This window comes from Callospermophilus lateralis, chromosome 6 (genome assembly GCF_048772815.1).
Source record: "Callospermophilus lateralis isolate mCalLat2 chromosome 6, mCalLat2.hap1, whole genome shotgun sequence".
In the NCBI taxonomy this organism is placed as follows: Eukaryota; Metazoa; Chordata; class Mammalia; order Rodentia; family Sciuridae; genus Callospermophilus; species Callospermophilus lateralis.
The window spans coordinates 101,882,259-101,907,843 of record NC_135310.1 but is presented as its reverse complement, the minus strand read 5'-3'; the positions used below and the strand labels follow the sequence as shown (position 1 = coordinate 101,907,843).

General features: G+C 39.8%; 1 protein-coding gene across 1 annotated transcript in view; it reads left to right on the top strand.

The window, feature by feature from the left end:
* The window catches only part of Lrrc1 (leucine rich repeat containing 1), a 123,799-nt gene that overhangs the window by 50,338 nt on the left and 47,876 nt on the right, over positions 1-25,585 (top strand). The window lies entirely within an intron of this gene.

The window sequence follows — 25,585 nt, the reverse complement described above, 5'->3', positions numbered from 1 at the left end:
TGAAATTGGCATTAGATATGAAAAATAAGCAGGGATCCAGAAATACTTAAGAAAGAGGAGAAAGCTCCCAGTCCTATTATTAACTCTAATGGGATGCTCTGTGGGAAGTGGCACTGGTCAGCTGCCACTTGTCTCACCAGTTCTTAGCTCTTCCTTTTCAAACATTCACAGCTAGAAAGAAGGGCTCTCTGCCTCAGCCCACATGTTCATGTTTGCCTTCCATCATATTGATAAAAAGAAGCTAGGCTTCTCGGAATTCAATGTTAGAACACAAAAGTGGTTCTTCTCTTTGGGATGCCTACCCTGTACATGTTTTAAATTCCTCATTTCCAATCCTCATTGTCACAAGTATTGGAGTTTTGTGAAGAATCCTGCAGATCTTGTACCTTCGTATCAGGCTCTTGGAAATTTTGAGAGGAGCAAACTGTCCCCTTCCCTTACTGACAGAGTCTTTACCTGGATCAGTAGCATAAAGGTGTGTGTGTGTCTGTGTGTGGGTGGGTGATTGCTTGGTTGATTGGGATGGTGGGGAAGGCAGCATAGTGGGTGGCAGAGTATACAGCTTTCTTTGAGGTTGTAAAAAACAAACAACAATAACCGAAAACCCTACAGATGACAACAGAACAAGCCCACCATTTACCCTAATCAACATGGGTCTTGGGCTGTTTCCAGGTCAGTCAAATCTCACACTGCTTCCTTTCCCATTTTATTTTATTTTTGTTTGTTTATTTGCAGATAAAATCACATTAATGTGACTTTTCAAGGCAACTGAGTTGGTACATAAAGGTCATGAAGCTTGTAGCCTGAGAAGTAATGTGACAGCCCTACACTGTGCAAAAGCAGGCATTTGTAAGGGACCGGGGCTGGTGTCCGGAGGCCTCTCTGACCTCTGGTTTTCTGTTGCCCCAATTAAAGATGCCTCTGTCTGATCAGAGGCTGATTTTCTGCCCAGCCCCTGGGTTCTGGGTTATAGCAGGACCATAACAAGGGCTGGCCACCTATTTTTTTTTTATATTTATTTTTTAGTTTTAGGTGGACATTGAATCTTTATTTTATTTTTATGTGGTGCTAAGGATCGAACCCAGTGCCCCATGCATGGTAGGCGAGTGCTCTACCACTGAGCCACAACCCCAGTCTCCCCTGCTGGCCACCTCATGATAGACTTTCAAAGATTTCCTTAATTCCCAATTTTCTAAAAATAAAAAGCAATGTTTTGTCCATGGAGGAGGAAGGAGGGGTCTTGATATCAGATCACCCAAATGTATTGGGTTAATGCATGCCAGACTTGATCAATCAATGGATTCCCTGAGAATTTTGTTAAAATACCTATTAGCAATAGTTCTGAAGTAGGTGTTGAGAGTCTGCCTTGCTAAGAAGCACTCATGGATATCAAACCAGCTTGTCCATCAAACACTTGGAGTTAGCAAGAACTTGGATGCCACCACTCAGAAGCCTGCTACTAACTATCCTTCAGTCTTCATATGGTTACGGGCCCATGTTTGCTCTGCTTCTAGGATCCTTGCACCTTCCCATGTGGAAGGTAGGAAATCTTCAGGATATTCCTGGTTAAAGGGAGAGATCCTAGAGATGACTTAAGCCCAAGGTTGCTTTGATACCAGGAGCAGAATTAGACCTTTACTGATGTTTCCTTGCTTAAGTGAGGGAGAAAAGATATATTTTGTGTTTCTTTTCTTTTTTAAAAAAAGTCGGTAAATGAGAAAGAGTGAAATTTTCACAGGTTTATTTCCTGGGCCAAGGAGAACTACCAAGACCTCTAGACACTGACTTTTGTGGCTTTGGTTTCTGATACTTCAGGCACAAAGTCAAGGAAATTACATGCTGTGTTAGAAAAGAGAAGAGTGGTGTTTGGGAGAAGGAGGGTAGCTATGGGTCTCTGCCGCCATGTGGATTGTTTCTGAGGTCCCAATAGAGAGCTTGGCAGGGAGGACCGGGGCTGGGCCCTACGCTCTGACCTCAGTGCTGGCCCTTGATGTGGCCAGACCGTGATTTGGGAATAAAAAGAAACTAGATTGGAATGTAGTATATGAATTTGGTATCTGAATGTGTTGTTAAAATTTTGTCCACCAAATTTTACAGGATTAGAATTAAGGGTGAGAGCTGTTTTCTGTGAGAACATGCATGTGCTTTAATGCCTAGACTCTATGTGTTTTCCCTCTGCTCACTGATTCTTTACTATTCAAGCAAAATGACCTCTGCTTGTCTGAGAAAAGATGTTACCCCCTAGTGGGATCTTACTGTCCAAGGATCTAGTGCAGACTTTCTTAATGCATCATGATTCTTGCCCTAAGGGTTAGTAATTTGAATTTTATAGTCTATGCTGTAATTTGACTTACATCACAGTGCTATATCATTATCCATTTAGTTTAGTTTTCTCTAAAGTATAAGGCATATACCACTGGCACAGCTAGAAATGATTTTTAGTGGTACTGCAAAACTGCAATTTTTAATATTGAATTAAAAATTGAGAAACGGTGAGAAACGGTGAGAAAACCGTTGAGACGATGAGAAAGTTATCCTGTTTTCCTAATTCTGTTCTTTTTGGGTTGCCTTCTGTAAAGGTTTATAATACCAAATTGTATTTTTGTTGTATTTATCTTCTATTTCTGGTAGTGATAATAGCTTTGTGTTCGTGTTGGTGATTTAAAACAATTTGCTTTCTTTAAAATTAAATCTTATTCAAATTAAAGTCAATTTAAAGAAAGAAGCAAATAATAATCAGCAGTATGACAGATTGTGAAGATAGGTAGCTTAAATTAAAGAAACACTGATTAGTATTAGTGTACCATACCAAAGAAGTTGAGTTTATTTCTCTTATGAGGAAAGTAGCACTGCATTTAGATAAACCTTGGCCAGAGAATGCATTCCTTAGCTAATTATTTTGCAAACTTGAGTTAACAAGAACTTAAGAATAAGATAGTTTTGGCACAAATCATTGGCAGTTCCAGGATCACACTGCAGGTAAGCAGACCCCTACCAGCAGGGCCATTTCCTGCTCTTTCCTAGAGGTTAGCTTTAATTAGATGCTTGGGGTAGTTGTCCTGTGTCCAACCTGAGGATGCTGATCAGTGTCTGTGGTCTGTAGCTTTTGGCTAGTTGAATGAAATCTAAAACCAGGCATGAGGGCTGCTGAGAGGATTTTGTGTTTACTTCTGAGTATGTACTAAGAAAAGCTTTCTGGCAAGCAGTAAATCTAGTGTGCCTTGAAGTCCTCCTCCTTAGTTATGAACAATTTGCCTTTTTTTTTTTTTTAATCTTTGTAACAACTACCAACACCCACATCAGAAGTGTAGCAGAAGGCATTTTTTACCCAGATGGACTTGAAACTTGCCACAGTAAACTCATTGTTCCCTCCTTTCTTGCAGCCTAATCTAGGCCCAGGTTGAACACTCTCTTTAGCACATTGCCCAAGTGGCTGGACTTCATACATTATAATAGGAGAGATTCCATGTCACCATCACTGTTAAAATGTTATAGGCAAAGGGAAGCATTTCCCTGTGCTCCTGCTAGACAGTCTTTGGCCCAGAGCTTGCTCTCTCTGCTTTCCCATTATAAGCCTTCTCTCTGCCTTAATTTTACCTTCTCTTTAGTTAGGAAAAGAGGTTCACATAGGAAAAAACAAACTATTGCCTTTACTCACTAGTAGTGAAATACTACATACTTTGATGCCAGATTATAGTAATTATTTTTGAAGTGGAAAGGAACTGAACTACTATTATATTTTCTAGTCACCATTTTATGCTACAAATTGTATTTTTCAGGGAGCGTTGTTTTAAATGTGAAGATGTATAGAAACCATTTCAAACACTGCAAAAGAAAGTATAAACTTCAGAAATAGATTCCTTTTTAAAAATTTGTTTTAATTAGTTATAAATGAGAGTAGAGTGCATTTTGACACATCATACATAAATGGAGTAGAATTTCTCATTCTTCTGGTTGTACATGATGTAGAATGCCACTGGTTATGTAGTCATATATGTACATGGGGTAATAATGTCTGATTCATTCTACCATCCTACCTACCCCATACTGTCTCCCTCCCTTCACTCCCTCTACCAAATCCAAAGTAACTCTATTCTACCCTAGCCCCACCCCTTATTGTGAATTAACATCCACATAAGAAAAAACATTTGGCCTTTAGTTTTTTGGGGTTGGCTTATTTTGCTTAGCATGATATTCCCTAGCTCCATCCATTTACCAGCAAATGCCATAATTTTATTCTTTAAATCTGAATAATATTTCATTGTGTTATATACCACAAATAGATTCCTGTTGATGAGCATATCTTACATTTCTTTTTTTTCCCCCTTGCCATTCCCCTGTCCTTATTTGCTCCTATGTAGGAGAATCTCTCTGGGTTGCCTGCCTTCCACATGCTAGGCCAGAACATATGCTACAAGCAGAGTAAACTGTTGTCACTCTTCATTCTGTTGATACAGTTAATATTCTGTTTTCAGGAATGTTGTGACTGTATTGAAGAAATTGTAGGTATTTTCTAACTTTTTCGTTTTTGTTTGGTGTCTCTCTCTCTCTCTCTCTCTCTCTCTCTCTCTCTCTCTCTCTCCCCCTTTTAAATTAGCAAGTCTGTAATAGATCTGAATCTGAAAACAACACCTGACTGTATTTTTTTTTTTTAGGTCAATAAGTATTTCATTTAGTCACAGGTTCTCTAAATGTTTTATCTATTTTAAGAAGCTCTTATCTTCCTCCCTCTACCCTCAACCCACTCATTCACTTTTTATATACTGTGTTCTGTTATATCCTGATTTTTCTACAACAATGGTGGATTTATCCTGAGCAAGTTGTTATTAAAATAAAATAATTGCAGTGGTTTCTTCTGAAATAAAACAATTCAAATATGTGGATGGCAGTTTCTGTTCCCATTTTAATTCAGCAGGTTCTGTAAGTATCAGCGTGATGGTTTCCAGTTCTAAAAGTGAATGAGAATGAGCAGCCACAAAGCTTGCTTCAATTTGATTTTGAGGTCACCTGTTATGTGATGTGCATCTGGCTGGAGCTAAGTGGTGTTGCGCCTCCAGCAGTTGAAGGCAGATCACATCTCTGTCCCTTTAGGGACAGCGCCACTCTCTGTCCCTAAACACACTGTGCTCCCTGCACATCAAGCTAGAAAAGACAAATCTTGGAAAGGGACTAAGAAGCCAAGAGGAGGGAAAGTGTAGAGATGAGAAAGAAGCATCACTAAGAACTTAACCTGGGGTTTATATGTAGAAATGGTTTGATTTTTAAATGAACATTGTAAGTGTTGAATAAGTCCTCAGTCTAACTAACGTGTCTACTCAAAGCCAATAATGAAAATGATCCTGGATTCCTTTTGGTATGAAAACACTTTAGATTCTGATGTTTTTTTGTTTTTAATGTTTACCATTAACAATTATAGCCTGTTATTATTATTATTATTATTACAATCTTCAAGCAACATTTATTGAGTACCTCTTTAGTATAAGGCTCTATGCTAAATTTCTTCTGTCACTTAAAAAAGTAAGTCTATAGGCAAATACAAAGACAAATAAAAAGAACTACACATGAATAATTGTTATACTATGGTATAAATAAAATGCTAAGTGCACATGATACAGAAAGATGTCAGTAACTGGAGTCAGCAGGAGATGTCAGTAGCAATTGATTTGAAAGGGACTTGAAAGAATAGGACAGTTTTGGTTGGATGTTGAAAACAGGCCATCTTTAACAATTCTTACATTTCAGTTGCAGATGTGCAGGGAATCAGTAAATGAATTTCTCGGCAGGATTGCCATTATTATTTTCTACATATTTATTTCAAATGTTTGTTCTAGGCTTATGGAATCAACAATATCATTAAAACTGCAAATATCTCAGTGCTTTATCTATTAGTTATTCACTGAAAATTTTAATATGCACCAAAAAAAAAAATCATAGGAGGACCAGTATATAATAAGAAGAACTAAAACCGTACAAGTTGCCATGGCATTATTTTTCTTTTTTACCTGAGGGCTGACTGTTGTGTTACAAAGGGTTTGTTTGCTCTGCCAGGTAAAATGTTAATAAGCTTTGTGCATTAGTCAGAATGGATTAGCTATTGATAAAAAAAAAAAAAAAAAAAAACTCAGTGGCTCCACACAATGAGAAATTTTATTACTACTCAACTTAGAGTTTAGTGTGTGAGTAGTAGTACTGGGAAGTTGATGGTGTAAGACTCTGCTACACATAGTCATCCAGGGTTCCAGGCTTCTTTCTGCCTGTGTTACATCTTCATTCAATTTGTGGGATACAAAGTCTTTATAAGAGGGGATAAAATGAGAGATTATGTATGAGAGAGTTTTACGGGTGATGACAAGAAGTAGTGTACATTATTTCTCTCACATTCTGTTGGCCAATTTATATCCCTAACTTCACTGAAAAGAGCTAGAACATGCAGTTAGCTAGGAGAGAAAGATCAGAAACTTGGCTGTTGGTGAGTGCTAGATCATCTGCCACAACTGGCATTTAATGCAATGCTGGTATCGTATATTTTATGCCAGAGAAGCAAGACCAATAAGAGATGTTTGTGTGTGTGAGAGAGTGTGGGTGTGTACTTGTGTATGTGTGTGAGAAGAGATTTATTTTGAGGAATTGGCTCATATAATCATGGAGGCTGAGAAGTCTCACATCTGCCCTCTGTAAGCTGTCAATCCAGGAAAACTGGTGATGTGATTCCAGTCTGAGCCCGAGACCTGGGAACCAGGGAGCCAGTGATACAGATTTCAGGGCAAAGGTTGGAAAAACTTGATAGTCCCAGCTCAAGCAGGTAGATAGGAAGCAAAAAGGAGCAATTTCTTTCTCCTTCCACCTTTTGTTCTACTTAGACCCTGAATAGATTGTTTGATGCCCACCACATTGGAGAAAATATGAATGGATCTGTAACCCCAATAGGAAGCTGTAGGTTGGATAGATACATGATGCACAGGATGGGAATTTCCAGAAGGATATGGTAAATTAAAAGCCAGTCAGACAGAAGAAAGAGGTGAGTAAGCAGTTCAGAAGTCTCTACCTGATTTAGGATTCTTGTGTTGAAATAAGTCAGGGAGGCACAATTACCCCCTAGGGCCATGTAGTTATGGAGGTACAAGGGGAAAGAATGTGGACAGAAACAGACTAAGCATAGATGTGCAGCGTTTTTTTCTAAGACACTGTGAAGCAATCAGGTCTCTGTTTACCTAACATATACTTTGTTTGTGAAAGTGCTTGGTGGAAGTACTACACTCATTAATAGTTCATGTCTTGAAGTATTTAACCTTGTTCAACCTTTGTTCGATGGTGTTGCAAAACATTAAGGAATAGGCCTTCTATCCTGCAAGGCTGATAAGTTCAGGGTTTAGATGAGCAACGGGTCTGAGCAAATTAGAAGAAACTGCAGAACTGTGTGCCAGGCACTCGGCACACCTTCAGCACTGCAGATAGCTCGGAGCTTTGAGGAAACCCCAGTGACACCAGAGTCCCAGGAACTGAACTCTCACCACAGGGGCCTGAGGTGAATGGGCAAGGCAGCAGGCACCTGAGGGAATGGAGTGACTTACCTGTGATCCTGGCTTCCTCATCTTACGTGGGAACCACTGCACACATCCCCATCTGCTTTCAGCTGACTAGGAACCAGTTTGTGCCAGTTTGAAGTGAACCCTAAATGGGGTCAGATGCCACAGAGAGGTGCTTTATCACTGTTGTAGTGAGGACCTTTGCTTTACGAAGCTCCCACTTTTTAGGTCCTTGCTCTGTTCAGCAGCTTTGCATGCAGATCATTAGAGAAGAGATTACTTCTACTCTTCCTGTAGGTCCAGGCCACTTCCTTGTCTCTTGTCTTGTATGGTAAAGGGTTTCCTCCTTGTGGCTTTTTGGTGTTCTTTGAGAAGAAGCCTCCATCTTCTAGAGCTCTTTTCCACTGCCAGTTGAGTTTATTCTTGTCTCCAGAAAACCTTTGCTGTGCAGCAACTGTTCGGTCCTTCCCTAGGGCTTCAAATAGGAAACTCAAAGAAATACTCTAAATAAAGGCAATATATTTTATTACATATAGGACAAGAAAGTACCAGTGAATGTTTTGGCTAGATAGAGTCTGTTTCATTGAGATGAGAGACATAGAGGCAGGAGTAGAGTTTTAGAATGAGTTTTTTTTTTTTTTTTTTGTACAAGGTATAATTGAATTCAGAAATACTCAACCACTGAGCCACATCCCCAGCCCTATTTTGTATTTTATTTAGAGACAGGATCTTCCTGAGCTGCTAGCACCTCGATTTTGGTGAGGCTTGCTAGGAACTTGCGATCCTCCTGCTTCAGCTTCCCGAGCTGCTGGGATTACTGGCGTGTGAAACCATGCCTGGTTTAGAATGAGTTTTATTTATTTCTTAAGTATTTAACCAGCACCAGCTCTTTGGTTTCTATGTTGGAAGATAGAGGCAAGTCAGTTTAGTGGTGGTCCTCAAGGGATTTAGGGTAGAAGAGTGGAAAGATCAAGTCCAGCCCTGATGACGACAGAATAGAAAGCTCTATCTCAGAGGTATGCCTGAGGGAGTTCAGGGAGAGGGTCTCTGTCATTGTTGGGGAAGGAAAAGAGTAGCAGGGCAACTTCCTGGAAGGATGGCATTTACTCAGGCTGTGAGGGACAAGCAGCAGATAGAGACAAGGTGTGGGTTGGGCTCCCCTGGACAGATGAAATAGCATGAATGTGTGTTTGAAGGTTTGAAATGGCACGATGACTTTGAGGAAATGCATGATACTACTGAAACTGATGGCAAAGACTGAGCTAGAGAGGTAGACAGCAGCAAGATCATCAGAGGCCTGCTTTGACTAAGGAATATTTTCTTCAAGGCCCTGGGGATCCACACTGGGGAGTAGCTCATATACCTTCCTGTCAATAGCAAGGAGCGGGAAGTTGATTAAAGACAGTCTGGATGCCAGAGGCCAGAGATCCATGTCGGAGGTAGAGGGGCTGGAGAGGCGAAGAGGGGAGTAGAAGGCACCATAGCAGGCGTGAGGGTAACCAGCCAAAAGCTTGCTGGATGTGATAGGGGAGGACAGATGAGCAGCCTGGCCCTGGGATAAACTCCCACATCCTACCATGGGAGAGATGGGAGACACTGAAGAAATGAGCAGTTCCAAGTGGAAAAGATGTGTTTATTTGTGGGCATGTGGGGGGTGAAATGCCATTTTTATTCTAAATGGAGATGTTCAGAAGGTAGCTGAACATAAGGGTTTGAGGCTCATGGTGAACATAAGACTTTGGCAGGAGATATAGCTTTGAGAATCATCCATCTGCATTGATGGTTGGAACTATAGTATGAATGAAACCTCTTAGGGAGAGGATATGGAGTTGGAAAGGCAGATGATTGTGCATAATACCCCTATTTGAGGGAAAGCAAAGGAAGAGGAGGGCCTTGTAAGACAATGAGGAAAAATGGCCAGAGGATTGGTCAGAGGTGTTGAGCAGTACTCCAGAAAAGGTCAATCAAAGGAATGACAGAGTGATGGCCACTGAGTTTAGCATCTAGATGTGATGCATCTCATGGGCCAGAGCTAAAGCTTGCAGATAAAGCTGGTGCTGTAGATGAGAATGTGAGATACAGCCTGTAGAAAGACAGAACCTTGGGAGGCACTGTCCAAGCAAGTAGCCTCAGCAACTTAGTGAGACCCTGTCTCAAAAAATAAAAGGGCCTGGGGATGTAGCTCAGTGGCGGAGTGCCTGTGGGTCTAATTCCCAATACAAAACAAAACAACCCCCACCACCACACACACAAAGGGGGAAAAAGGAGAGAAGGAAGCTGGGAAGGGACAGAATTGCAAGAGCCTCATCCAGAGGGGCTGCAGTATAAAATGGGGTAGAATGGTCCGTCTGTGAGCACTGAGAATTTTCCATTGGATTAGGCATTTGAGAGGTCATCTGTGACAGCAAAAGCAATGTCAGAAGTCATTCCCGGTGACATTGCTGCTTGTTTAATGCTTTTCCCTTGACATTTTGGGAGATCAGAGGAAGGTTTGAAAAGCATCAGCAATCACCATTTCCTGGAGGAAACAACAACAGTCACTGTTTCCTGCTGGATCTGCCAGTTCTAAGAGACGTGGGTGATTATGATGGTGGTGTGTGTCTTGGACAGCTAATGATGATATAATTGATGGAGGGATTTCCTGACATTCTGCTCATAACATGAACATGTTTGATCAGTGTCTGGCATGGGAGGGAACCATCCAGGCATGGCTGCTCCCACAGTGAGGCAGACCCTGCAGGCAAAGAATGAGGTGAGCAGTCCCAGTAATCTCTTTTTGGAGTCTGGTCATTGGACGTGGTTAGGATGGGGTAGGTTCTGGTCATTTTAGGCCCATTATTCCATGTTCAGTGTTGAGGACCACAGGCAGATAATGTCTCTTCCTTCAAAGACTCTTTAATAATTGCATTTATTACATGGTGTTTTCAAGTTTATTTCACTTTGAGGGTTTTTAGAATTAGAGAAGCATTGTATGGTCATTATAAAAAGCCAATGCAGGGCTGGGGATGTGGCTCAAGTGGTAGCGCGCTCGCCTGGCATGCGTGCGGCCCGGGTTCGATTCTCAGCACCACATACCAACAAAGATGTTATGTCCGCCGAGAACTAAAAAATAAATATTAAAAAATTCTCTCTCTCTCTCTCTCTCCCTCCTCTCTCACTCTCTCTTTAAAAAAAAAAAAGCCAATGCAGTTGAGTGAAGGCAAGGTCAACCACTTGCCTTTTCTGCACTCTTCTCACAGTGGCTAAGGTTGCCATTGTGGGGTGTCCCTCTATATTAGGCTTATTTTTATGATAACCCTCTACCCAACTGTATTATGAAACCATAGTGGGCAAAGACTGTGCCTCTCTTATTCACCTATGCCTCCCTACCTGCTACCACATGGCCTAACATGAATCTTGTTGCTTAAATAATTGGATTAGTGAACAAATGAGTAAAGGGGATGATCTCTTAGGCCTTGCCCTTGGGACCATCATTGCCATCTCTTCTGTTGTAATTTTAGAGAGAAACTGGGTAGGAGTGGAGAGTATTGCTTTACTTTAGTATTCATTTTGAAGGAACAGTTACCATAAAGGTGGAACTGAGTATCAGGGTATAGGACGTATAGCCACTTTATCCAGCCAAGAGTACAGAACTTTTTGATTATGTAAATAAAGTCAATATATTCAGAATCTGGTATATGACTAGCAGAGCATAGATTAAAGATGTCAGGCTTTGCACTTTCATAAAATTAGGAAGTGTGATAATTACCATGCATTTTCAGTTCTTAAGAAAAAGTACAGCAGGACTTCTGCATTAATTTGTAGAGTCTAGAAATTTTCACTGTGCATCTTGCACATCAGTGTGAGTGCTGTCACAGTATAGCAGAAGGAAGAATCCTGGCCAAGAGGGGACGAGATGCAGTCCACTCCCAGAGATTCTTAAACCATTTTGGCAAAACCACATTTGTCACTTTGAAAGGGAAGACGGAGCAAAATATTTCAAGGTCAGCAAATCAGAAGGCCTTAACAACCATCAGACCACAGAGAAAGGGGCTTTCTGGAATAATGGGAGCAAATTTAGAAATTTAAACTTTGGATTATGGTTCATCTTCCTTTACTTGGAGCAGTTTTGCTCCAGATGGCCTATGAGACCACCTACATCGAGGCCTTATTAAAACTGCATACTTCCAGCTCACCCAAGGACTATGCAATTGGAATTTCCAGAGTAAAATTCCAGAAGTCTGCATTTTAAATCCAAGAGAATTTACACAACTTTAAATTTGAGCAGGGAGCCATTTGTAGAAGAACTTAACCAGACCTTTCTTCATCTAAGTTGTGTAACAATGGCTGAACTAACTACATGTCGATCATCCCTAGTATAAAACTCTGGAATCTAAATTGCTCCCAAATCTAAGCATTTTGAGTGTCGTCATTATGTTTAAAATGTTGTGGATTCAACTCATACAGAAAATTTTTGCCCAGTTTGAAATTCATATATCTGTTATAATGACCTGAATCCTGACCCCACCACCACCCCTCCAACACACACAAAGCAAATATTTTACTCTCTTTCCGTTTTCACCTTAAATTCAGATGGGGTACTTGGGAGGATTGCTTTAGGACTTGGAAATTGAGCTGTTGTATCACAGTACATCATCTTCCAGGTGAGATTCAGCTGAAACATATTGTATGTTTTATTATGATTCTCAGTCTTGAATTTTCTATAATTCTGCAAAATTTTAGAATTTTGCAAAATTTTCTCATAGCATTGATTTTTGAGAACTACTCATTGTATTCCTAAAAAGGCACTCTGAAACATTTAACCAATGGCAGTGCCAGAAGAATGTATGTGCATGCCTCATTTGATGAGTACTGTGAAGGCATAACACCAATTTCACTGTATAACTTTTGCTATGTTTCTTTTTAAGAAATTTAAATGCATTATAAATATTTCACCTTTCCATTTGTCAGTTGACAACTTAGAATTTTTAAGCTTTTAAGCTTTTTATCTACTGTATTCCTTTGTGTAACTAAACATGCTTTTGAGTTCTTTTCAGAATGTATTTTGTACTCTTTTTGCCTTAATCTCTGTTTTTTAAGGGTTACTCTTGAAAAAGTGCACTTGTATTACAGGTAGAGGAATTAAAAAAAATGATTTGTGTTTAAAAATGAGGAAAATGAAGTTAAATTTGTTGCAGACCTGCCTGCCCCCTTCCCATCCTCTTCCCTGACCTCCTTCTCCCACCCTAGCTAAGCAACAAAACAGCTTTCTCTTGCTGGGCTGCTGTTTTATTTCCCATTTGAGACTGTCTAATCAATCCTTTAGCACAGCTTTTAAAAGTGGGATCTGGCTGGGCATGGTGGCGCACACCTGTAATCTCAGTGGTTCTGGAGGCTGAGGCAGGAGGATCATGACTTCAAAGCCAGTCTCAGCAAAAACGAGGTGTTGAACAACTCAGTGAGACCCTGTTTCTATATAAAAAGTGAAAAAATTCTAAATAAAATACAAAATTGGGCTGAGAGTGTGACTCAGTGGTCGAATGCCCCTGAGTTCAATCCTTAGTACCCCCTTCACCACTCCCCCCCCAAAAAAAAAGTGGGATCTGTTTCAGCATAAGAGCAGAAATAGCTTTATAGGAGTAAATAGTGGACTTAAGTACAGATACCACACTAAAATGGTCAGGGCTTTATATTAAGACTCACCTGAAGTAGGTTTTTTGTTTGTTTGTTTTTAACAATGCACAAATCCCTCCCCAATTGCCTTTTTGAACTCGCACGTGTTGGTGGATTATGAGATGCTATGTCTGAAAACCACTAAAGTTAAATGTCCCAATATTTTTCAGAGGTTGGCAGATGACTCCCTTTATCTGTACCTCCTGAAGTGCTGGGTTAAAATGCAGATTCTTACCAAGGCCCTAGATCTGCTAGATCACGCCTTTCTTCATGGTGCCAGGTGATTTCTTTTTTGTGTTCTGAAGTTTGAGAGTCCCCAACCTCTGGGATACTCAGCAGTTGTATTAGATATGGGTTGGGGATGTGCTTTGGAAAAAACTGGTGAGATTGCCTACTCTCCCCCCATCATGAAGTACTGGAGATTGAACCTAGGGACACTTTACCACTGCACTCAGTCAGCCCTTTTAAATTTTTTAATTTGAAACAAGTTCCCGCTAAGTTGATAAGGCTGGCCTCAAACTCCAGTCTTCCACATTGCTGAGATTATGGCCCTGTGCCATCATGCCCAACCAAACTGTTGAGAATGCATTCTGTCTAGTTTATCTGGCCCTGTCCTTCTGGAGAGATGTTTATTCCTAGTCTTGTGCCCTCTCACTTTCTCTCTGTTACCCAGAGAATATATTTAGGTCTGAACAACTCATTCAGCCCATAGTGGACTAAGAGATAGTTAACTGACCTAGTGCATGGTGTAGAGATGTAAGAGGCAAACAGAATTAGTGGGATGTTTATCCCAGTGGCAGAGATAAGGAATACTTTAAAAAGTAACACAGAAACTGGCACCATAGGATTCATGCCAAGGGCATAGGCTGGGCCAGAGGGGTTCCTGGGGGAACTCAGAGAAGACTGTAAGAAGAGATTCTTACAGTCTGATGACGATGGGGAAGGCTTGGAGAAGTTGGACTTTCTTCATCAAAGCCTTCATCAATTGGGAGACTCATTTCCTAAAGAATTTTGATACAGAAATACCATAAGTTTTAATTTTGTCCATATTAAATGAGAATAATTAAAATAAGCTATAATTTTGAGTGAAAAATGAAGTGTCTGATGAATGCAACATTTGTTTTTGATTTTTGGTTGCTATTTTGTTGAAGAGCAAGTAGCTATTAATCAGAATCATATATATTTTTCTTGGTTTTGGAAGGAGGTTAAGTACAAAGAATGCCAAATTATTATTATTATTGTTATTTTGTCTTCACATTATTACATACGATGCCTAACATTTAATATTCTAAATTCTTTTTCACCCTTGGGTTAACAGTGTGTTTCAGTGGGGTGGTATCAGCATCTTGTGTTTCAAACACATTTGTGTTGAAGCCAGCATAAAAGGAGAGGCTAAGATGTAAAAGTTATTTTGGTAATTATGGCAGGAATGAAGTGAAAACCTTCTGGGTTGGGATATTTTTTTTTTTTTGCCAGTACAAGTACCAAGACTATTTCACAAAGCATTCCTTCTTTGTCTTGTACTCCCTCCTGTACCATGCAGAGCCCATACCAGTCAGCCTTCATGTGCACTGGAATTGCTGGTTAGAATTACACCTTTGTAGGGCCAGCTGCCTCCTGGGTAAGTCTGTAGTGCTTTGAATAATATTATAAATGGGATGTATTTGAAAAAGTTCTCCTTTTAACATTTTTTCCCCCTGCACACCCAGAAGAACAGCTGTGGAAGCAAACACAGAGTTGGATCATGCATTCATATTTAGTCTTGTTTGACAATCCCAGATATTTTTAAGCAGGATTGAGTCAGGCAGCCCTCAGCACAGCCTTCAGACTGTCATAATCAGCCAGCCTGTTTGGCACACAAGGACCTTGTTTTATCCTAGTAGTAAATAAATCTAAATGAAGCAATATGATGTACTGAATGTACCCGAAGTCACAACATTCAGTATTTTACTACAGCCTGTCAGCATCTCTTTTTACATGCTTGTTCTGTTCACTGCTCATTGTTTTATTCCTTGTACTTATGAATTCTGTCTGTGGCCAGGTCTTGATTCATGCTTTTTATACATAACAGAATCCTGTGGGTTTGTGCCAGGGTAGCCCTCCCTTGCTCTCTCTCTCTCCCTCCCTCCCTTCCTCCTTCTCTCCTACCATGTGGCCTTGCCAAGCAGACTCAGTGTGCATCTGTGCCCTGAAGGGTTTCATACTGTGGCAACTCATTTCCTAAAGATCAGGGGATTTGGTCATTTCCCTCTCCTGGGTCTGTGGATCTCATCCATGAGCTTTCTCTTAAGTTAGGGGGTTTCCTTGCACCGTGGCGTTCTGCTCCCAGGCTTCCTTTCTGTCTCTTCCACATAGATGGGTTCTGAAGTCTTCATGCCCAGGTTCTGTTCTCATGTTGTGTGGCTGCCCTCCTTGTCTCCTTCTGAGAAGGACTTGTTTCTGCTGCTCTGAAATTTGAAATAAATGGATCAAACCCAAACACATTAAAATGAACTTTCCCTTCACTTTGCTGCTGTTTCCTGTGGGGGGCTGCCATGCCCATGAGCCAAGCACCCACTCTCAGCCTTGAGTAAAGGGGGGTTGGACTGGCATCGCATAGCATGCGCTGTGTAAAGCAAGTAGACTTTACCTTCGCTCGTCAAGGAAGTGCTTCACCTCTGGACTTGAGTGTTACCCAGTGGGATTGGGCAACCCCTTTTTGAAACATTGTCCCTTGCCTTATTTGGGTAGAATATTCTATCGAATGCCTTTTTCCTAATAAATAGAGGGGTTCTCTTGCCTTCCAGCATGGAAGAGGACCCTTGAGGTTGTAGAGTCATCCGTAACCCCAGCTTTGTGAAAAAGTACTTTCGTGTCCGTGTGGTCTTTTTGTCACCAGCCCAAACCATGCAGAGTGATCCTGATTCTGTAGCCTGTGCAGGATGTTGGGGATACTTTCCAAGCTATAACCCCCTTCTCTCTTCTCCTAATTGCCTGGCTTATTATTGAAGGTATACTCTACCCCAGGTTCTCAAGCTTGGATATTTAAGAGAACAGTGGTTTTAAATATATATATATAATTTTATTCCTGTGTCATACAGAAATATAAATATGATTTATGTAAATTCAGTCACCTGCACTCTTAATCAGAAGGTAATGAAACTGGGAAATATGTCCCTCCAAACCACAGAGAATAGGAAGATGCAAGATTAGATCCAGTCTCCCCCTCCTGGGTTCCCCTTCCCTAGGCACTGGCCATGTAATGCAGTTGGAGGCAAGTGAACAGCTTTCTGTTTTCTGCAAGGGTGACTGGTGATAGAGGCAGAAGGGCTTTAGGGCACTTCTGTAAATGAAGCACTTGATGGGAAGCATGGCTGGGGCGGAGCCAGTCATGTTAGAACAAAACAGACAGGAATTGCCACCAGGGCATGAGTAAAGGGTCTGTTCATCTCCCAGACCTCTTTTCTTCACATGGCTATTTGATGTGGAGTGAGGAACAGGAAGCAGACATACAAATGAAATCCATAGAAGGGAAAGAAAACAGAATCTCTGTCACCGACTCCTAGCCCCATGCTGGCCAGTGGCGCAGTGCACAAAGGCTTGGGAGTGGAGCGATGCTGAATACAGAACTCACAGAGTTTTTGAATTCTCTAGGTTTAGATGGACTTGGGACAGGTGAACTTGTATAAGAATCATATGATTTGTTGGAAAGGCCTCAGAATTTGAAAAACTTCAGAACAATCTTAGATTCTATAAGGAAATGTGACTGGAGACCATGTACTAATGGGCCAGGCTTTAGGGAGTGTAATGTTATGTCCAAAAGAATGGTGCTCATCCTCATCAAAAGCTTCCTACCACTTCTCTTCATAAGACACTGACGAAATTTCTGTAGGCAGGTTGAGCATCCCTCACTAGAAAATTGAAAATCCCAAATGCTCCAAGATCTAAAACTCTGACATGACTACACAATGGAAAATTCCATACCTGATCTCATGTGATGAGTGTCAATCAAATAAAAAGAATATTGTATAAAATTACCTACTTCATGTATAAGGTGAAATTCATTCATAAATGCATTTTGGGTTTTGACTTGGGTCCCCTCTCCAAAGGGTCTCATTACGTATATGCCAAGTACTTTGAACTCTGAAAAATTCCTAAAATATAAATACTTTGGATCCCAAGCATTGCAGACAAGAGACACTCAATCTGCGTAATTTTCTCTTACCTCTCACACCATCTACAGGTGTGTGTGTCTGTCTACACTAATGGCTTCTCAGTATCCAGCTGTGGGAAGCACTGCTGGACTGTAACTGATGGCAGTCATCAAATTACTCTGTCTTAACTAGACAAAGTCACCTCTAGAGTTTATGCTATTAGCCTAAACTGAAATGAAGACAGTTCTATAAAATTCTCACACAATTGAAATCTGGCTCCAGCCTCTTTGAAATTGGTGCCAGCCAATCTGGGCAGTGTAATTTCTTTAATAGGATCCAACAGGATGGCAGAATCTTTGGTTTTGGAAGGAGGTTAAGTAAAAAGAATGCCAAACTGCCCACATTATGATGATGATGATGATGATGATGATGATGATGACGATGATGATGATGATTTTGTCTTAAACCCTTTAATGGGATCCAACAGGATGGCAACAGCAGCAAAACTATCACCATCATTTAGTAAAAGACAGATTTCAACTTGCCAGTCAGGTTTTAATACCCAGTTAAATGAAAGTCCAAATAAATAAAAAAATAAATAAATAGATTTGCCTTTGTGATTAGAAAAGCTTATCACAGTGTTCCTATTCTCATTTGTTAACTATGAAAATTGTGTCTCAGACTAGAATCTGGCAGCTACTGTTTTACACTCATATGTCTCCTCCTCTTTATCCACTGGCTCCTCACCCTTTGAGGTCTAGCTTCCCCTCAAACCTCTCTGCTTACATCCTCTCAAAGATGATAGCAGATTCCTAACAGCCCAGCCCACATCCTTCACACCGGTCACATCGCTCTGTTGGTCCACACTCTGGGTGACACTCTTTGCTCTCTTGACTTCTGTGGCTGCTCCTGCAGTTCTCTTCCCTTCTGCCTGCTGAGTCTCCAGGGAAGTCTGTGTCTCTTCCTTGTCTGCAACAGCTGGGTCACTCTGCCCTCTTGCTCCTCTTACCTCATACTGCTCATCCACCCCCATCTCTGGATAAGCTGACTGCCAGACAGCATCTCTTGTTTCTCCTTCTCCCTGTCTCCGTGTCTCCATGTGCATTCCTCTGGCATCTCTAACCCCAACAGCATGTCTGGGGCTGATTGAATCTGACTTTGCAGATCTCAGCTGATACTTGTCAGTCTTTCCCAGGAGAGGAATGGAAATTCTAAAGTCCTGCTCTTTCACGTGTCAGCTGGGTAACCTTGGACAATTTATTTAATGTTGTGAACCTCCTTCTGCATCTGTCAGTGGGACTGCTACTGTCTGTCTCAGAATTTGTTGTAAGAATTAGAGATGATGTATGTAAAATATCAGTCACAGTGCCTGGTACTTCACAGGGCCTCAAAAATGGCAGCTGTCCTGCTTTGGAGTAACATAGTCAGGTGGACTTGGAGGAAAATGGGTCCTCTTTTTGGAGTCATACCTGTCACTTTACCTGATCTGGGTCTGTCCCCTGCTGTTTGACCAATGTTTAGGACTTGTCACTTGTATCTAAGATGGCAGTGACAACAGCTGTCAAGTGACTAATTTCACTGGAGCCTTCTCTAAGCAATAATAGGGAGTTGGTTAGCAATTTCTAAGTTGTATCTAAAATAGATTGTCCTAAAAAAACAAAAAAAGAAGTGTCTGTATGGCTGAAAGAAGGTCATTGTGTGCACCCTTGATCCCCTGATGGCTGGCTGAAGCATGCACATCAGCTCAGCATTGACCAGGAGGAGCTATAGTGGCAATAGTGCACATTTCCTCACTAGAAGTTGCTCTAGAATTTTGAGAAATCAGTGCACAAGCAAGAAAATTGATCTACTTAATTAATTTCTCTCACAAGAAGGGACAGTGTTGTATGGGAAAAGGATCAAGTTATATAATGTTGTGTTTTACTTTGCACCATCCATAGCATTTTAGTATTGTTGAATATAGAAGGTGCGTGGTACCAGTGTTATAGTTGATTGAAAGCCGAGTTTACCTGAAACTCACATTTAATATATTTTTTCTTTGTAGACAAAAAATGTAAATGTAATTAAACTCTTGACTGAGCCTTGAGGTGACTTACAGAATGTTGATGGGGAAGTTAGCAGCCTCTGGTATCCGTGTGCTGACTCGGGAGTTGCTGATGCCTGTCAGGGTTGCCTCTGCCAGGTCCGGAGGACCTCTTTAAGAGGCAGTTTGTGAAGTAGCTGTATTTGTGATGGTACTATCATCTGTTTATCTCATATTTTTTTTGTATGTCTCTGCTTTTGTTTAACATTATTGATGTGGTATTGAGGTACTGTCTTTAAATTCTTGACAGGGGCTTGCTAAGAGCCTTGATAAGTTGCTGAGGCTCACAATCCTCTTGCCTCAACCTCACAGTTGGCTGGGATTACAGGCTTGTGCCACCACCCCCTGCTCTTTTTTAATCTAAGATTGAATACTTATAACAAAACCCTTAAAGACTCAGCTCTTACTACATGGGCAGACTTCTTGATATTTTTCCCCTCTGGTCTGAGTATGTGCCCAGGGTAAGAGGAGGGTAAGAAAATGTATGCCTTAGGCTCCACTGGTTGATATAAAAAATGACCCACGTTTTAAACCAACCTGGGCCTTTCAGTGGGGATTCCCTTTTTTCCCTTTTTTCATCTTTTACATTTGTGGACTTTACCAAGCTATCATATACATGATCTCATTTTACCACTCAGTAGACCTGTGAGGTAGATGAGACAGAGATTCCAAAATCTCTCCCGAGGAGGCAGAGGCCCAGAGTGGTTGAGGTTATCTTTATCAAATGAGGATGCTGCCAGGAAATCTGCTGTCTGTTCCAGATCTGGGGGTTAGTCAGTAGTATCATTAAGCACCTGCCATGAGCCCATACTCTGGTAAAGGTAGGAACACAGTAAAGGACAAAAGAGGTCTTGTCCCTGACATAGAAGATGATATATCCAGTGGGCGGGTTATTGAATAAATTTTTATAGACAATAACTGTTGAACAGATGTTCAAATAAGAAGTATTGGGCACTATGAGAGGCCTAATCTTTTTATTTGAGGGCATTTGTGGAAGATTTAATTGAAACTTTAAGGTACTATATTGCTTTTTTGTAAGTACAGTAAGAAAGAAATGATCATGAAACATTTTAGTATTTTGTACTTAATCAAATACTATGCTTAATTTTAAGAGTATGTCATGACAAGAAGTTGTAAAGTTTAACAATCCCAAAGAATTAAGTAAGGGTAGAATTTTCATGTTAAAGTTTCTTTTTTATCTCTTTGGTATTTTTATTATGTATCTTGAAAATGAATTTTAATTTGGCTTGTTAAATCAAAAGATTTAGGTAAAGAGAGCATTTATATCTACCCTAAGACAGCTTGGAAGATATGCTTCCTGCCTGGTCTCTTGGGCTGAGCTGCTGAGGTCCCAGGTAGCACCATCCTGGGCACTCACAAGTGGTGTTCACCCTCTGACCTTCACTTTGTCTTTCTAGAGACAAGATAATGTCGTGACGAGACTCATGGGCTCTGGAGCAGGATGCCTCAGGTTAAATCCTGGCTCTCCCACTTGCTTGCCACGTTCACTTGGGGAATGTGCTTACCCTTTTGGTGCTTTAATTTCTTCCTTAACAGTGGAGATGAAGACACATCTTCTTTGGAGTCATTGTGAAGATTTAAGCCAGCAGTGTTTAGAACTGTAACTGGTACCCAGTAAGTGTGCAGTCAGGTGCTGTTGCTGCTGGTTTATGATCACAGTGCTTAGTAAAGGGCCCCCCAAGTGCAGTGAGGCTAGAACCAGGAGAAAGAAACTGACCTGCTTTTCTTTCTGTAAGACCCTGGCCCTGTTAACACCTTGTACAGGGTATGATGTTTGCCACCTTACTGTGTGAATGGTAGTCCTAATGCAGTAAATGTAGATGGCTACTTGCTTAGCTCTTGCTTCACTTTTAAGAAAATTTTAACTTACTTTCTGTATGATGTGTCCTGAGATTTAAAATGTTATTGTGATTATGCAAAGACAGTTAATTGACAGAGATAATAATTTTCCATCTTTAAACAGTTTTAGTCTCTCAACTTTCTATTTACAAGTGCCATGAATATGAATTATATAATCTTAAGAGAATGGCTTCAAAAATATTTTGTCTTATGTTTTGCTTTGCAATTCATGCTATTCTCAATGGAAAGAACCTAGCATTATAAATTACTGATGTCAGGTAGTTTTTGAACCAAGAAGAAAAGGGACTATTTATATAGAATAAGAAGAAATTCCTGTGAATAATTTATTCATAAGAATTTATTATAATATGATAGACAACTAGGCTGGCTGTCCACATTCTCCATGAAAGGAAATACCCAGGGTGATTGCTAAAAGTCTCTCTTATATGGGGGAAGCTGAGATGTTGTTCAGTCACCAGGTTCCAACACAAGAAGTTTCCCTTAGATAGTGATATATTTTCAGAAAAGGTTGTGGTCCATCTTGAAAATCCTATAAATGTGGAATCCCTTGGTTTCTTAAGCATATAAAGTAAGATTAGGTGTTCACTGCTTTTGGGGTGGATTGGGGTAGAATCTCCGCTTGCTGTGTTAAAAATGAACACTGAGAAAAGAATACGACCTCTGGGAAGAGCAAGGAATGCCATTTTCAATCACTTCTTAAGTGACAGTATCTGTTGTGAACACTATATTCTGTTTCACAAGTCCACTGGCAAATGGTACTGGGATTGTTGTCAGCCTGGTGGTGTTGAAGGAGACCTTTCGCACCAACAGAACTTAGGACTAATTGTGAACGTCTTGTATGCCGGCTGTAATTAGCAACTGCTAATTGGCAAACTACAGGTCGGGGGAACCCCCCATACAACTAAATCTTATGAATCGACAGTGATTCTTTTTTTAAAAAATAATGGTAGTGATGCCTTTTTATTACATAAAGTACTTCTGAAGATTGAAAGCAAATAAAAGTGCAATTTTTAAATATATGCATAAGACATATATTAAATGATAGTAAAACAAAGAATAGGATGGTTTATTTTTATAAATAATAATTTCAAAGTTTCTCATTAACATTTTTCACTTGTTAATTGCCTTTTCAATTAAGAAATGCTGCCTAAATTCAAAAAAACAATTTGTGGTTTTAGTATTACTTGACCTTGTTTCTTTCTCTTTAAAAACTAAAGAAAATGTGTTAGTGAAATTCTAATCACTTTCTAAATCCTTGTAGAAACTCATTAATTTATTTTACAGTTTCTATTTTTATTAGAGCATTATAATTATACATAGTATTTGGGTTCATTTTGACAAAATTTTATTTTTATATATATATATATATATACATACATATATATATATATATGGAATTTAATTTCAATCCCTTCTCCCCCCTTCCTCTTTTCTCCCTCCTCCACTGTACTGAGCTTCCTTTCACTCTTTTAGTATTAAATGACAACAATTCTTCTATTTATGGTGCTGGGGTGCTGGGGATAGAATCCAGGGCCTCTCACAGGCTAAGCAAGACTCTACCACTGGGTTACATTCCCAGCCCAATTGAAAACAATTCTAATCTGAACTAATGACAGCTTAAAGTGGGTCCAAATTAAAAAGGTTATCTTAGGAAATTTGTTAGGAAAACAATCAACCTGAGATATTTTGTAAATATCAAATTTTATGATTTTATTCTTGGGTTTATGTGGAATATTAATTCATAATTCAGTTATGAATTAATAAAGTATGATTTAAAACATTTTTCTTTTTATCTTCATAGAAGCTTGAGCTGAGTGTTAGCAAGTAGAAGTTGTGTTATATACCTTAATGATTAGATGAAAATTAGTAATTAATTTCTCATTAATAATGCTAAGTATTATTACTTTAGTAAATACATAATAATGCTAAATATATAATAAGTATTTCTATTACTTATATGTAAGTAGATGCCTACTCAGGGTTTAATAAAAAATTTTTGTTAAATAATTTTTTAAAAATCAGCTAAGGGGCTGGGGATGTGGCTCAAGGGGTAGTGCGCTTGCTGGCATGCGCGTGGCGCTGAGTTCAATCCTCAGCACCACGTATAAATAAAGATGTTGTGTCCGCCAAAAACATTTAAAAAACTCTCTCTCTCTCTCTCTTTCTCGCTCTCTAAAAAAAAACCAGCAAAAACCCTTGACATCTCTCTCTGTTAACGATGCTACTCTTCTTCAGTTTGCTTGGCCTTCTTTATCCTTACCACAACCCTAAGTTTGTGTTTGGGTTTCTTCTCTGCAGTCACTGGTTCAGAGCACATCGGAAATGGCATTTGGTTCTATTTGCTCTTTGCTGTGGTGTATGTACATTTTAGCCTAGAGAGGGAATGCCTTCCTGCATTCCAGACCTCTGGGTCACCTCTTTCTGGATTTGGTCCAGCTGTGTTCTCTGGCCACCACTGCCATTATCCTTTGATTCTTGGATTCCAAACCAGCCCTGCCCAGAGTTTCTTGGAGTCGCTATTCACATAGCCCTTGGTTGGCTCATCTTCCAGGTTCATGCTTTCATTGTTTTCCTGTGACCATGTTTTATTTTTTTTCTAATTTGCTCTAATTAGGTATACATGACAGTAGAGTGCATTTTGATATATTATACACAAGGTTCATGCTTTTCATGCTCTGAGTAACAGACGTCTACATCACTGACATCCCTTAGCTGATGCTGTTTTTCCTTGATAGGGTAACAGCCACTGTAGAATTTGTGTCTTGAAGTGTGGCTGGACATTCTGCCTCAGCTCTTGTGGGGCACCTCTTTTCTCAGCCTCATATAAACTATTCTCTGGAACCCAAGGTATTTTAGGCAGAGAGACCTTATGTAGTGTCCAGGTTGGCCAGTGCTTTTCAGCCTAGGCAAGCGTATGGCTGCCTCGCTTGCCTTAGCAGCAGTGCTAATCCTGTCCTGCATTTAGGGTTTCTGTTCATTGTTAAATGTGGCAGTGCTGGACTTCAGCATCTGTGGCCAGCTCTTAGTGAAATAGGTAGCGACCAGCGAATCACTTAATCTCTTTGAACCTTAGTGCCTATTATGGATAATGGAAGTTAAAATAATATATTTTTGAAGGGAATAAATAAGGTAATGTTTATCAAGAGGCTGCTGCTATATTGGTTATCTCAGGGCCCACAAATGCTTTGAGTTTTAAAATTTCATTCCAGACCCAGCTGTGGACAACATTGTCTACCTGCTTACCTATCTATCTACCTATCATGTTTATGAAATTAGGATCTTAATGGGTTTTTCCCACTATCTTACATAACCATGTAAGGCTGATAATACTGTGAGAAAAAACATCATCACACATTCAAGTGTTTTAGGCTTTTAAATTTGAAATAAAAACTCTCATGTGGCATTTGATTACTCCAAGGTTGTTGGGGCAAGACATCCATTTCTCTCTTTATTTCTCCCTTTTCCTCTCTAACCCCCAATTTAGAAATATTAAGTGTGTTTTGGCTCAGTTTGCATTTGTCAAACTGGTGGAAGAAACAGCATGGGACCAGGAGAACCATTTCTATTTTCGCCCTTCTCCATGTTAATATGTCCAAAGTAAATGTATTCTTGAAATTAAATACTATAAACTAAACTTTTAAAGCCCTAAAAGCTATAATCTTAGAGTTTGTACCAAGAGAACATGGAATTCAAAATAACATTTTTTGGTCATTTGAAAATCACAAATATTTAGTGGCCAAAAATATTCAGCCTCATTAGTAGTAAAAGGAATATAAAATAAAGTGTTGCTGGACTATTTTACCAACAAAATTGACATTTTAAAAAATGTAAACAAAAAGAGAGATGTTGAATTGGGCATCTTGGACAGGCTAATGAAGGTATAAATAGGTACAGACTGTCTCCCCTCTAAAGCAACTTAACAATATTTATCAAGTGCTGAAGAGATGTTAATGCCTTGGACACAGTAATTCCACTTCTGGGAACTTAGCCTAAGGAAATAATCAGGAATTGGCATAAATATAATTATAACATCAGGAACTTGGAAACAACCTTAATGTCCAACAATGGGGGATTGATTAAATGAAGTCTGAAAATATATGCAATGTGTTTTTCTGCCATTAGGAATGGAAGACTATTTGAAAAATGATCAAGGAAAAAAGTTTATAAAAATAATGTAAATTTAAAAAATGTAATGAACCTAGTATTTTGAAATACAACCTGTTTACATACCCGTGTGTGTGTGTGTGTGTGTGTGTGTGTGGACTGAAAGTGCTTTAGAGTAAAATATTATCTTGGGGTGATAAGAGTGT